Source organism: Morone saxatilis, unplaced genomic scaffold (assembly GCF_004916995.1).
Source record: "Morone saxatilis isolate NCDOM2014 unplaced genomic scaffold, NCSU_SB_2.0 Contig7, whole genome shotgun sequence".
In the NCBI taxonomy this organism is placed as follows: domain Eukaryota; kingdom Metazoa; phylum Chordata; class Actinopteri; family Moronidae; genus Morone; species Morone saxatilis.
Genome location: NW_023340246.1, coordinates 21,873,676 through 21,889,211, shown reverse-complemented (window position 1 = coordinate 21,889,211; position 15,536 = coordinate 21,873,676). Strand labels below are relative to the sequence as shown.

The 15,536-nt window shown below is 40.1% G+C and overlaps 1 protein-coding gene across 7 annotated transcripts in view; it reads left to right on the top strand.

Annotated features, from left to right (window-relative positions):
• The window catches only part of adgrg6 (adhesion G protein-coupled receptor G6), a 111,324-nt gene that overhangs the window by 11,279 nt on the left and 84,509 nt on the right, over window positions 1-15,536 (top strand). The gene's annotated exons all lie outside the window — the stretch shown is intronic.

The window sequence follows — 15,536 nt, the reverse complement described above, 5'->3', positions numbered from 1 at the left end:
TTCCTGGAAGAGGTGGAGATCACATTGACATCTGCTCGTCACACAAACCAAAAATTTAGGCTTAAGTGTGAATGTAGCAAACATTAAGGGCTTGCTAGCATTTTATGTTGCTAAAATTACAGCTAGTTATAAAGAGTTTTACTCAGACGTACAGCGATGTCGAGCTCTTTGTCTTATTGCATTAGAAAAGTTTGATTGAAAATTGAAAATCTGAAACAAAAACACAAAAATGTTAACACTCACTTGAGGTAATGCGCTTAATGCAGGGGTTTCAAACTCAAACTGGATGGGGGTGGTGTGTCATGTCTCGGGGGGGACACTTCAACACTTAAAGAACTACAACAAAGCGCCATATTCAGAAAATGTTTCCATTACTAATATCATACCTACCTATCTATAACAGTTTTTATACATTTTAGATCATCTTTGTTTGCATCCAAATATCATAAGAAGGCCTGAAACCTTCTTTCTTCTTATCAAGTCTTTTTAAACAAGAACTGTGTTTTTATTTTAATATTATATGAGGAAGTAGTTTAAACTGATCTGAACTACAACTTATAATAATAATGTTCCAGGTCACAGGTCAGAGAAAGCGGATGAAGGCAGCGAATGGTCCTCGGACAGGCAGTTTGAGATTCCTGACTTTAATGGGAGATGGAAACACTTTTTCTGAATATGCCTCCTCATACATCCACTGTCGCTGTGCACAGATCTGATGGAACCTTCCTCACATTAATACATAAAACTAACAGAAATGTAAAATTCACATCCTGTGTTCTGGATCATTTTTCACCGTTTGAGCTTCCACTGAGACTCATCTCCTGAACCAACACCTAATAAATCACAATCACACAGCATTCATTTTCACGGGGGAGGTCATGGTGTTACACAAGGCGGGAAACATTGGAGAGACAAACACACACCCGCTTACCATTAATCACCATTCAGTCAGACAACCACAGAAATCAATCATAATTTCTTATTATTATTTCCCAGAAAATAAACAGCTGTGAGAGCAAATCAACAAAAATAAACAAATAGTTTGACACTGAGTCAAATGAAGTGTTTTGTTTTCCAGTTGTCAGAAGTAATAAAATCCTCTGTGTCCCTCGGTTAGATGAGAAGTGGAGATGTGAATAAATTATTAATAATTAAATGTAATGAGTTTAGTGTGCAAAGTAAAGTCTATTATAATTATTATCTGAAGATATTGAGACATTTAATGCTCTAATTGAAATTAAATGAGCATTTATCTTCATTTAAAGCACATTACGAACCAATAATCATTATTGTAATTATTTTACTAACTGTGAGATGCAGAAAGCTAATATATATGACTGAATATATATTTCCCAATGTTTGAGAGTTCAAAGTAATCCAATTTCACATTATAAGACGTTTCAATCTTCTTTGGCTCAGTGGATAATATAAAATATGAACAGAGTGAAGCACTTTTGGTATATGCTGTTTTATTTTCTTCATGTTTTTGCCTTCATTCATGTTTTGTTTTTCACGTCATTCATGTTTTCCATGCTGTGTTTTCCTGCTGTTGGGAAAAAATGTTGCATTTCTTACTCAAAGAGAAAGTTAAGGGAGTTTAGTGTTGAAGTTTCCTCATGAAGAACCCGTTGGCAACATGAAAATGATCTTTAAAAACGCTGGAAAACCAGTATTCTCAGAGATGCAGCAGTTTCATCTGACAGCAGTGATTTATACGATTTCCATCTTTTCTTCTTCCCATGTTTCCATCTTCCATTCACTTGTTTCCTCCTCGCTTCATCCCACTTCTGTCTTCCTTTTTTTCTACTCATATTTTCCATCTCTGTGCCCGAGCACGCCTCGTTTTCTTCATGTCATGTGCCTCCATTAACAAAACCGCTTGTCATGTTGCAGAAAAAGTCACGACTCTTTCATGAAATCTGCAGTCAGACGTTGTTTCCATCTGGTTTATTCTTTCATCGTTGCAAAGTGCTTTTATTTTGAAGTCATGCTGAAACCTTTGCAGCTCATCACAAGCGTCACGCTTTGATGCTTTGATTCATTTCTTCCAAATATTGTCAGAAATTCATCTTCAGCTTCTATCTTCACTTCTGTTGTTATGAATATATACATCCATAAATGCTGCTGCCGACTGTGACGCTCTGAACATTTCCAGGTTTAGTTTGTTTTCTTATGAACGAGTCGAATATAAAGACGTCAACATCACAGCAGGAAGTTAAATCCTCTGAAAGCTTTTTCTTTAACAAGTATGACTCATAAAGTCTCAGAAAATCTTTGTTTTAATATCTCACATCTGTTTAGTGCCTGAAGTTTGTTGCTCGTGGTTTGTTCAGTCCATCAGTTGATCAATAAAACATTCATTAGACGATTTGTTCAGTAAAACTATTGTTTAATAGTCTCTTGGTTCATTTGTTTGCTTGATTGCCCTTCGTCTGATCGATCAGTTATTCCTTAGTTTGTCAGTTCGTTCGACCGATCTGTGATCATCTAACAATCACTGATTCATTGTTTGGTTCTTAAGTTTTGTCCGTTTGTTGATCATTTGTTTATTCGTTTGATTGATCGCTCAATGATTGTACTTTTGTTTGTTTGTTTATTTGTCAGTTCTAATGATATTGATTCTTTCCTCAGTTGATCATTGAGTCGTTCTTTTTCATGCTCGTTTGTTCATTCAGTAGTTTGAGATATGTACGATTGATCGATTATTTGTTTGTTTGTTTCATTGATCACTTGTTCATTCATTTGATTGGTGATTTGTTTCTATGTTTGCTAATTCATTCGCTCATAAAGCTACCTGTCTTACTTAAGCTACCTTCTGGGGACACAGGCTAAACTGGTTAGTTTGTCCAACTGGGGACAAAAGATGTGTCCCTCATTATACAAAAAGCAGATTTTTGTGTCAGTGGTTATGGTTGGAGTAAGTCTCTAGTAAATGAATGCAACTCTATGTAATGTCCCCAATAAGTGCCGTAAGTAAACCAGTGTGTGTAGCAGGGCGGCGCTGACACACGGATGATGTCACTCTGATGATGTCACTGTGTGTCAGTGTGTCAGTAGGTCTGAAAGTTACGTTTTCCTAAAAAGAAACTGCTGAGAAGCTTATTGAGGTTCATAACAGCACGCTGAAAATGTACCAAATGCATAATGACCCACACACACACACACACACCTAGACACACACACACAGACACAGGTTTCATTAAGTGTTTTATTAAATTTTATTTCTAAGATTTCATAAGAGCCAACTGTCTCTGCCAAAAGTTTGTGGACACCTGAACATTCCCTCCACATGTGACTGTGACATCATGTTCCTTAATAGCCAGCTCGTCCTCCAGATGTTCACCCATCAGAGCATCAGCAACCCGTCTCACTGCCGCTGAAAAATCATAATGCCGTAGGTCCTTCCAGCCTCATTTCTGGACACAAGTTCAGGTGACGTGGTGTAAGAGGGGGATGGATGGTTCAAACAGACAGGACTTTAACCCAGGAGTCCACTGTTGGCGTCCCATGTAAAAAGTCAACAGTTTCTTTTAACTGAAGTTTTGACTGAACTTATGAGACCTGTGTGCAGGATTTGGTTGCATTGTATCCCCGTGCGTAGCCTACGATAGGTTAACATCAGTCCAACAACCCGTGATCGCTGATATATCTGTATTCGTTTTGTCAAACAAGTTGAAATAATGTCCGAGTTTGATGTGAAAATAATCAAACCAGCATTTTAGATCATATTCACTAATCTCTCAAAGATTATGTTCTATAAATATGGAAAGAGTGAAACATTAAAAGAACAGCGACTCTATTTTCATACACAAAAAACATTTTATTCTACCTTCAACAGTGAAAACACCCACTGCTGTCTTAAATGAATCTTGTTAATGGCAGGTATAATGTCCAAAAAAGTGTCCAATCCAACAGTATTTGACAAGTTGGGAGTGTTTCACACTGAGGTCAGGGTCAAGTTCTCCCACATGAAACAGGAATGACACACAACACAATCTGTTGGACAGGGGCGTCCACATACTTTTAGCCATATAGCGTATTATGATTTAAAAAGAGAGGGAGGCAGAAAAAGTAGTAAAGAGAAAGAATGTGGAGAGATTGTTGGCTGTTGATGTTTTCATTTTCATGCCAATAACTCATTACAATGAAAAAAGCAGAGATTGAAGGAAGAGTCTGGGAGAGAGAGAGAGAGAGAGAGAGAGTGAGAGAGTGTGTGTGTTTAATGTATTTTCCATACCCTACCAGCAGCCTCCGGCCAAACCGAGCGGTTCACACACACTCGTAAAGTTCCCAGCAGTACTAACCACAGCACACACACACACACCACAAACAACAACAACACACACAACACAACACACACACGATAGAGGTTAGGCGTGTACACTGTTTCTGGTGACAAGAACACACACACCCGTGTGTGTATGTGTATGTTGTGTGTGTGTGTGTGTGTGTTGTGTGTGTTGTGTGTGTGTGTGGTGTGCGCGCGCTGGGAGGCAGCAGATAAAGTGCATTTTTTGCAGGAAGCTGTCAAATGGTTTCAGTTGGATGTGTGTTGTTTGTATCTTCTCTCGTATGTCTTCTATGTTGTGTGTCTGCTTGTTTTCTGTTGATGGTTCTGTTCAGATTGTATGTAGTGTGTGGATTATTTACTCTGTATTCTGATGTATCTATTTGTGTGCCTTCTCTAGTCTATTGTTCTTGTATTATTAACTTGATGTTAGAAGATAGGATTCCCCCCTACGATGCAATGAAACGCAAAGCTCTGAAGAGAGGAGGAATCAAATATAAAATGATTGGTCACATTTCTAAATAAGGCATAGGGCCTCTACTAATAAATATATATAAATAATTGTTTACAGTATTTTAAAAGAAAGAAAGAAATTGGATCTGATGCACTCTGTGTCCTGGAATTGAATCAATTTGAAGGCAAAGTCATATTTTCACATTTGTTTTGGTATCAGTTCTTTCCCTGAACACTTCCTCCATGTCTGGTTAGCTCACACACAGCTTAACTGCACCTGTGTGTTACCGGTCAATCCTCCCCCTTTAAGAAAGGTGGGCTTGTGGGTAACCTGAGTGTGTGGTGTGTTTGCTAGTTAGCTGCCAAAGCTGCGATATTGCAACGGCGACAATGAACACAAATTCCACCAATCCCTGTGAATTTCTATGCAATCTTGCAGTTTCCCAGGCAAACGTTCACTGAGAGTACAGTCCAGTACAGTCTGATCTGCTGCCACTGTTGGGGTTAAGGGGATTGAACAGACTATATCTAACCTTTTGGCCGACCACTCCCCACGACGAGCCCTGCGTCTCCAAACACACCTCCTTGTTTCTAGCTGTGAAGCTGCACACGTGTGCAACAACAAGTTCCACACAGATCTACAAGTGGATGTTGTTCACTGAATAAAATTGTAATTTATTTTCCTTTTACTGACACTGTTGCAGTAAACATCAGATTGTTATCAGCCTTTAACAAACAAATGAATCTTCATTACAGTGATTGCATTACGTTCCCACGTGTGGTTTTGGGGCATTAGTGTGATGCTACATTCCCCACACACACATCCTGCTGTCATACACAAATATTCAGATATTATACACAGAATATTGAAGACATAAAGCATTTCTTATCCAGAAAACACTGAGAAAGTGGCACCTATGTGGGAAACAAATCAGAACCAAAGCACTCACACAAAAAAGATCATTTTATGGTCATTTATCTTCATATCTGGCAGCTTTGAGCCAATTCAATTAAGCTCAAGAGTTCAGAGAGTGATGGTGGTTTGGAGAGAGATGGACAGCGGGGGATTAGTGGGGATATGGGAGGTGGATTTTTCAGGTTTTCATGCGGAGAGATATTTGAATGTGGGAGAGAGTGAAGTTGATGTAGAGCGACACACAGATATTGTGTGAGACTCCTGTCAACAGCTAATGATTAAAAATCACATCTGCGGCGCCACATTCTCATTATGAAGTGACATTTAATTCATATTTGCAATTACAAAAACTCAGTCCTCCCCCCAAAGCCATTCCTCCTGAGAGAGAGGGAGAGAGACCTACTGTAGAAACGGAGAGAGAGAGAGGGAGGGCCAGGGAGGGTCTGTTCATACATATTTCATAACTTTATGTGGGCGTGCGCTGGCGGAGAGGACCATCCAGATTTTATCAGCCAGACTGCCGTCCTCCCCTCATCCCTCTTCTTCTGTCACTTTGTTTTCTGTTACAGAGTTTTCTTTTCTCCTTGTGTCTGGACTTTTCTTCTGTTATATTCTCTTATTCTTTCCCCTTTTACCTCCTCCTCCTCTCGAAACAGAGAGGAAAGAGAGATGCATGGGGGTGTCTCCCCATATACATCCTTAGTATTTAGCAAGAAAATAACATCAAACAGGGACAGCAGCATCTCACAACTTTTAGATTAATTCATCAGTTCATGTCTGAGTACAATCCATTAAAATGAAGTAGAAATATCACTTTTAACCCTTAGAAAACTAAACTAACAACTGCTGAGGGGTCTGAATTAATTATATACTGTACAACATATTTTCTTGCTTCTATTAAAAGGTAGCAGTTGTTATCCTTTGCTTGTATAGATATTTTGTTACATAAAAAGCTAATAGAACGCACAACCGAGGATACAACTGTGACCCTAAAATGGCTCCTGCATTGTGTTTTCCTCTTCCTCAAAAACTGACTTTAATCAACAAACTGCTGAAATGTATTAAAGTAACTAGTTCCAAACAGTGGTGCGTTGGTGCATTAGAGGTGGTCATATCACTTGGATGTTGCATTGAACACAAAGAAGGCACAACCCTGTCCCCTCTGCTCCTTCTGCTCATTCCTCCCCTCCCCTCTCCTCTGCCTTTCACCTTCCTCCCCCCTCCGCGGATGCCACTCTCAATTATCTCCTAGTGAAAGACAAGAGGATGAGGAGAGGGAGGAGTACAAACACCTGTGAGAGTGAGTCAGCGTTTACCTGGAGAAAGAGTTCAGTTCCTCCCTCTGAGCCGCTCAGTAACAAACATCACGCCCTGTTTTAATGACTGTGCTCCGGCTGAAGAGCAGCTTCATTTAGATTGTGTCCAGGCAATTATACGTCTGTTCAGAATCAGATCAGCAGATCACTAAAGGTGCTGGACGGGGTTGAGGTCGGGGCTCTGTGCAGGCAAAATCATTTTGTCCGGATGCTACATCAATTATCTTTCACTAGGGCTGCCAAAAAAAGAGAAATAATTTTCTTGATTAATTGATTTGTTGTTGTTTCCCAAAGTCCAAGGTAACATCCTCAAATGTCTTGTTTTGTCCACAACTCAAAGATATTCAGTTTACTGTCACAGAGGAGAAAGAAAATACTGACATTTGAGGAGTTGAAATCATAGAATTTGGACATATTTTCTTTATCTTTAACTATCACTCACTACACAGGATAACACGGAACAATTGTGGCTCCCGGTGCTCATTTTCATTCCTATTGCCTCACGTCAAAGAAATACATCATCTCACATCATTAAAAAGTCTTTCTACGTCTCAGTGAGGGAGGTAACCTGACTGTGAAATATGAATAAATAGATTGAAGTCCGGCAAGAGGATTCTTGTGTGATGTTACAAGTCCTGCTGTCTTTCAAGGTTACTAGGGAGGACCGCATTCGTCAATTTTTCGGACTTCCCATAACCGACAGTTTGGTGTTTAGGCCCACTTTACACAGAGATTGACTGGCCAGGTGTGTAGAGGTGTGAACGTAGACAGGGTTTGAACTCCTCTCCCTCATGCTCTCTTTCTACTTCTGTCACCTTTTGTATGTACAAACAAGTCCAACACCATGAATGCCTTGGAGGAGTCAAGTCTCACCCTTCTCTTATCTTGACTGGATTTTTACCCCACCTTCCAGTATGGCTGCTCAGAACACTTTTATCCATGTTTTTAGATGACACAAATGTTTGGAGCTTTCCCCCGGCCTTTATGACAGGACACTGACCAGCTTTTCCACCATATTAGTTCTGGTTCTGGAGGGCACTACACATGCATAACAACCTGTAGAAAGTGACACGTCCACCTGCTATTTTTTGGTTCCAGCTAGAAACCAACTTTTTAGGTTCCAAACCATTTTCCTTTTTGTCCAAATGCAGCTAACAGTTCAAACCTTGGTGCTGGAACAGGAACCGAGCCAGTTCCCTGTTGGTGGAAAGGCCTAATTGTGTACTCTGATCCCAGCAGGAGTTTGTAATAAAACTTACTTTTAGTTCCTAAAAGTAAAAGTTGTTGAATGTTGAAACCATATGTGGCTATCTGAGTTCATCTAAGCTCTCGATTGAGCCATTGAGCACCGTAGGCTTTGTCTCAAGACAAAACTGTTTCAGTTTGTGAAGACTGTCTTCAAAGAACCTTTGAGGTTTTGTCTTGTTTGTAATTTGAAGAACCTCAAACGGTTCCTTAAGGTTTAATTTTCACAAAGCAGGAATCTGATTTCTTTGTGTTGCAGACAGACATTGACCACAAAGACATTCTTACACTTCATCAAGTACAGGAGGCTGCTGTTTCATTTGGTAGAAATAAGTGTACACAGCATTAAACTGTATGTAGTTTGTAGGAGGGCTGGGAGGAAACCAAAGAAACGGATCAAGAAAGAAAGCAGCAGAGAGATAACAACAAAGGGCCGAAGGAGAAAGAGAATGAATGAGGGAGGAGAGAGGAATGCAAGTAAAAGAATGTGCGAGAAATGCTAGAAAGGACAGAGATGTGAAAAGAGAGAAGGGCAAGTTGTTGAAAGCCAACTAATCTACAGGATTAGTGTCTGAAAAAGACTGAGGGGGTATTTTTAGTATTGCTGTGTTGCTGGAGAATATCAGTTATCAGTTGAAGTATCACTAAGCTCCTTGAGTCACAGTGAAATGCCAGCGGCACACTGATAGCTTCTTGGTATCAAATATGATGTAAAAAAGGACAAAGTTGAAGTATTTAAAAAAATCCATTGTACCTTTTCTACTCAGCTCTTGTTTCCTGGCACTTCTTTATCGCACTTCCTGGTTTCAAGGTCACAAGAAAAGGCTTTTCACATCCTCTATAAGAGAGCTTTAGCCTTTGCACTCTTACTTACTGTTAACATCTTACATGAATATAATCCTGCTGTTGGACTAATTGTACATTTCTCCTGATAAGAGAACCTTTAAATCCCTCAAAAGTCAATGTAAACTTCGGACTTCAGGGACATTCCTGGCTGCTGTCGTGATTATTTGAGAAGTTTCAAAAAAGTAAAAACCGAGAACTTTTAAAAAGATGTCATTACAGGAACAGAAACAGAACTAACTGCTAGTTAAAAGGTCCTAACTTGAATGTATAGTCAAAGAGTTCGGGAGCGTTTTACAGGGAATATACTGTAGTATTGTTGTTATATTGTCTTACAATGTCTCTGTTCAGTATTAGAAAGATTCCAGGAGAGTGCAACTCTTCTTGAATCTTTTTTAAGACAGTTGAACATGGCTGCTTGTGGCAGGATGATTGTACCTGGTCGCTCACAGTGAAGGATTGTGAAGCAGAGCAGCTTTACTCTATACCCACTGATCCTGTTAAGTAGGGATGTGCACCTCAATCACTGAGACTAATGTGATGCGCATCCCAGTGCATTGCCAACCATCGGATACATTAAAGGTTTAGTGAGTAATGTTCAGTGGGATCTATTGGCAGACATGGAATATATGGAGGAAATTATTTATCATTACACAACACAAGGTTTTATAACAGAATGAAAGTTTGCATCTGTCAAGTGTTTGATCCAGGATGTTGATGGAGCAGCTCTCTATAAAGACGTGGACTCTACAGACTCTGATTTCCCGTTGTCTGGCCAGCCTGAGGCCCATTTCGTCCAGACCGGACACTAGCCAGGAACAGCTTTATGTCCAAGCTGGGCCAACATGGCTCCTATCCGGCTCTCTTCCTCTCCTCTTGTGGTGACAGCACCAGCTGTGGTGGGTTGGTCCAGGTGGGCAGTGTTTGGATATGCAGCCGTTGCCAAAGTCATAATCTCCTGGTCCAGTTGATTTGAGCAATTTTGGATTAGTCCTTAAAAATCAAACCTTGCTGATGTTTTCAGCAAGGTGATTTAAATATATTAAAACAAAAATGTAACATGTTTGAAGGAGCTACCATCTACATGTTCAACCGTTACCTATATTTAGAGGTTTTTATTAGTGTATAATCCTGAAAATAAGAATGCACAGATGGACAAACACATACCTCCTCCAGGCAGTTTAGAGCCTCTAACTCAACTAACCTGCAGGCCATGAACTGTGAAACAATATGTGGAACACCAAAAACACACACAGAGACCCACAACCCATTATCTGGGGAATTCCATCCATACTGGAATATTCTGCACCTTGGGATTTCTGTCCAGTGTTGACGTTGGTGTTGGACATATGTCACTATGGAGGTCCAGGTGGGATACAACACGTTCTCTCTCCTCATCAAATACTATGGTCTGGTCAGTGGCCCTCTGCATCAAAACATGACGCAGTAGCTCTTTTTCTTGCGTCATTTCTGCAGGGTCTGATACAAAACCTTCTTGCTGTGAGGCCACAGTGCTAATGAACTGTGTCACCATCCAAACTTTCTCCCTGTAAATCTGCAGAGAGGGAATAAATTATTCACTCCTCTACTCATTTTTTTAATGATCGCTGCTTCTTTTAAAAGATCCTCGCTGCTGTTGAACTGTAACGTAGCCAGACCTCCAGTGTCCCACGTCAGCTGGAAAACAAAGACCTTTTGTTTCCCGTCTGTCAGATGGGGTGAATGAACAGAAGTTTGGGTTGTTGTCGGTGTACCCACATGTTGAGGTTCTTGCGAGGGCTGGTTTCAGTGTTCTGTGTGGGAACTGCTGCAGGAAAGAAACTTCTTCATTTCATCAGCGTTTTCAGCCGCAGCAGCAGCAGCTGGCTCGTCCCAAACTTTCATCACTCACTTCTCTCATTTTACCAGCTGTCCTGTTGAATAGGACTGTATACAGTGGGTGATAGACGGAAAGTACAACCAGAGAGTATTTGGTCAATGGCTGGTGGCAATCTACCAGTGTAAGTAAATACACAGCTTTCCAAAAACCCTATTACATCACTATAAACCTTCAATAATTGTAATTTGTAGACAATGAAACAGTGTTAGGCTGAAAGCAAGTCATTTTGTCTTTGTTGTCAAACTTCTTAACCCCCCTTGAACTGGTGCACATATTAAAAACTGGATGAAATTACTCAGGGATTCCCATCGTTCTGTTCATCTTTTCATTTTTCCATTTTATAAAACAGAGGAGGTGAAAACAACATTAGGGGTAGCATGCACATGTGAGGACACTGCGGGTTCAAATCCCAGACAGAGAATTGTGGAGAAAATCAGGCCAATGAGAAGTAAGCGAACTGCTGTCGGAGCCTTAAAGAGATGAAGTCTGTTGTTGCTGCTCAGCCTGAAGCTTGCAGACGTTTGTGCTGAGTGTTATTTACATTCTCAGCTTCCATTTGGCAGTTATTTTTCTGAGGCTGCCATTAAACCGACCGCATGACAGAGTTGTTCTTGCTTTTCTTCTTCAATTCCTGGTCGCTCATTCACTGATATAGTAGAGAATTGAGAAGCTGTTGACTGTGATTATCCACTTTTCCTCCTTTTTCGAAGGAGCTGTTAAAGTCGTTGAGTGGCGTATGAAAATAACTCAGTAGTTCTGTTTCACAGTGTCAGAAGACATTTGCATAAAGTTGAATGTCTGTCAGCTTCCCTTAGGCGCTCCGCTGGCCATCTTTTCTGTCTTCGAGTAGTTTGTCAGCAACGCCACTCCAGGGTTTCAGTCCATATGTGGGACGAACTGAATCAGTCAAATCCAAAAAAATACGGTACTATCCAAGGTGGTGATACGTTTGTATTTGTCACAGACTGGATCATTGACAGATTTTGTTGATTGTTGTTTGATGATATAAAGTTCCATAAACATGTATATTATTGGGCTTAACCCTCATCCCCAGGACCCCAGCAACACACTTCTGTAGGAAACAACCATCACAGATAAATATTATTAATCCTATCCTTTTTTTCTCACTACATTAATAGTTATGTAATTAATTATTAATTAATTAGGACCTCCTGAATTAAAGTTAGCGCAACTCAAAAAGTCCAATGCATCCCCTCGCTTGAGTGTACATTGGTATTTTTTTAAAAAGCTCAAATTAAAACAGAAAAAGAAAATAATAATATGAAGTAATCAGAAACACATTGACTGACAAATATGTGAGATATAAGGAAAAGGACCTCTGAGGTCTGCAGGTACCACAGTTGGTAGGATGAGGGTTCTCAAATGGGATGAATGCTCTGTTTTTTATCACTGTAAATTAATTAAGTTTGGCTTTCTGGCTCTTGTACAGAAGAATTAAGCAATTTGAAGACATTGTCGCTCTGCTAATTACTTCTGACAGTTTATAAATGAAACAATTATTCAGTTAAGAACAATTTAATATAATGAATATAATGATTGGGTGGCCAACAGTACCAGCTTGTGGTTAAACAGTGTGGTTTATTGAAGAAGAGCTCAGTCATCCTGCCATGAATACATGTGTTTGTTCATTTTTGCTCAGTCAACCTTATTTCGAGGACCAAACATTTAAGAAAAGAACATGTCAAACCCAAATCAATGACTCTCTCTGCTGCGGACGCAAATACAGACTCAAAATTATTACTTTAAATACTAATTGATTGATGTGTTTTTCTCTCTTCAGTAAAATTGCGTGTAATTATAAAAGATGAAGAGACATGGGACAAAGCAGCCTTATACTGAAAGACAGATCAAATTAAAGCTAGTAATTAACAGCTACACACACACACACACACTTAGTCTCATTAGCTCCGGCCTCTGAGCTTGTTGACGTGATTCACACATTAAATGAGTGTTGATCATTAAAGCGACATGCTCTTTGTATGAAACGTTGTGTCGCAGGATTTTTTCAGTGTCAGGAAATGTTGGAGGGTGAATTTGCTCGAGCGAATGAAAGTGTGACACACACACACACACACACACACACAGAAGCTTATAAAACAGCAGGCCATCCCAGTAGCCTGAGCCCAACCTGATCTCACCTCTCACTTTATACAAAACAGCCATGCACACACGAGCTAAGAAAACACACGAACACTGAAGCAATGTTTGTTGAGTCATCTGTGCTTTGCAGTTCTTTAGTCATAGTTTTATTGACGCACAAACACACAAATGACTCACTGATGAAGTTGTTTTTTAGATGTCTGTAGACAGGAGGTTCTTGAGTTATATACGAGTTACCTGAAGGCCTTTTATCTTAACATTTTGGTCTTTTTCAAACATGTAAATATAAGCACAAACGCACATTTACAGATGTGGTAATGATCGTGAACCAGCAAGGAGACAGTGTGACATCACACAGTCTGGTTGTTCAAGACACGGAATAAATAACTTCAGTGAAACTAATCCTGGTGGACTGATCGATACGATGGATAACGTTAACAGTTACTGACTAATTACCTGGCTATAAACAGGCTCCTCTTCCTCCGTTTCATTCCTCTCCCATCACTGCCTGAACCCGCCGGGTCTTCATCCCCAGAGTCAGAGTCCTGGTCGGAGCCGCTGGAAATCAGCTGGCCTCTGTTGAGGCTGTAAGCTGCTGGGTCCACTGCTGCTACGCTAGCAGTGTTTAAACCTCCCTGCCCGGGTACCAACAGCCAATAGGGCCGCTAACTAGCTAATAGCAGCTGGTACAGTTAGCATATGCAGCAGTGCAGCGGTAAAAGACTTCCTGTGTTACAAGAGGAAAGGTCCGTGTAGCAACAGTCCTCTGATACTTTGGTCCCGGTGATGAGGAGCAGCTCCTGAACGCAGTTTGACGTTGGTTTGGTTTTTCTGTGTCAGACAGATGGAAAGTGAGTCAATTAAAACTCTTCAATCAAGTCGACTATTAGCGGGCAGCCCTACTGTGTAAATATCTTCACAGGAATGAGTTTTGTGTGATGGAGCAGTACTGGGGGAGAAAATATGTGCGTGTGAATGTTTAATATTTAGTCCAGATTTACTGGGTGCAGCTTTAAACGTAATTTTGAATGAGACCCTGTTTTGCTTTGCATCATCTTTTTAAACATAAAAATACCAAAAACTTTCAATCATTCAAAGCCTGTTTTTTTCCTGTATTATGTAGAAACCGACAGAATGTGTGCGTGTGAAGTCTTTCTGAAGAAATGAAGTTGATTGTTTAGCATTTGGGTTTCCAAAGTGCAACATGTTTTCCACATGTGGCCATTGTGATTTACTTTCCGTGAGAAATTACCATTTTATTCTTTTGCCTTTGGCTCCTTTCATCTCACTCCATTTCCTTTCCAATATTTTACTTTCTCCTTTCTGCCACTTCTTTCCTTTCCCATATTACTTTCTTTCTTTCCCTCAACACTCTCCACTTTCTCTCTTATCTATCCCAAATGTTTCCTGTTCCTTCTCTTCCTCATATCTTCTCCATGGCTGTATTCAACATACAGCCTACTAAACGAGGGATTAAGTATGCCGACTATTCACACTGGAGTAAAGCTCAGTTAGCTCAGTGTGTAGAGCTGGCGACCCATGTACCGAGGCTGAGTCCTTGCTGCAGCGGCCCAGGGTTTGAATCTGACCTGTGCCTGTGCCCTTTGCTGCGTTTTCATTCCCTCTCTCTTCCCCTTTCCTTCCGTATCTTTGGCTGTCACTATCATAAAGCAATAAAAAGGCCAAAAAATTAAAAAAAATAAAATAAATAAAACTGGTAAAACCTCTACTCACAGTCCTCGCAATGCATAATGGGCAGTTGAAATGTGCAGTAAGCTCAGGCTTATACTCAGATGTTCTGCTAATCTAGTTTACATCCACACAAAATTTACTAAACTATACAGTTGAACCACACTACAAAACTCAAGTCGATATACTTTATTTATATTATACTTAGTAGAGTAGTACGTTATGTGAGATTTCAAACACAACCTGTTCTTATTCCCGCTTCTTCCTCCGTATGAAGAACCCCAGAATACGTGTGTGGATATAAATACAGTTAATAAAAAAATGCAGCTTTCATTTATTCTCACACATATTCTGTAAATAAAATTAAATTCATTCAACTGACTTTGGCTCGATTTCTTTGCTGCAACCAATACACACACAAGCTGTATGTATCCCAGTCCACAGAAACCACTGAGCAAATACTGTCAGGCCTTAAAATATATAACATCTCAAATAATCCTAACAGTGGAAATGTCTTCATTGACTGTGTGACAAACCGCCGCCCTCGCACTGCCAAAACCATCCACCACAAAATGAAATGTCTGTGCCATCATAATCCTCCAGCATTACACACTCACCACATTCATTAATGATCCTCCTTAGAGAGGAAAATACACCATTTCTGTCCTCGCTCCTCCTGTCTGCGGCATTTCTCTCTCTCTCCTGTCTCTCGCATCGTTGGCAGTCCGGCAGTAGAGCGTCTCTTCATCAGAAAGCCATAAATTTAAATTGGACACATCATCTCTC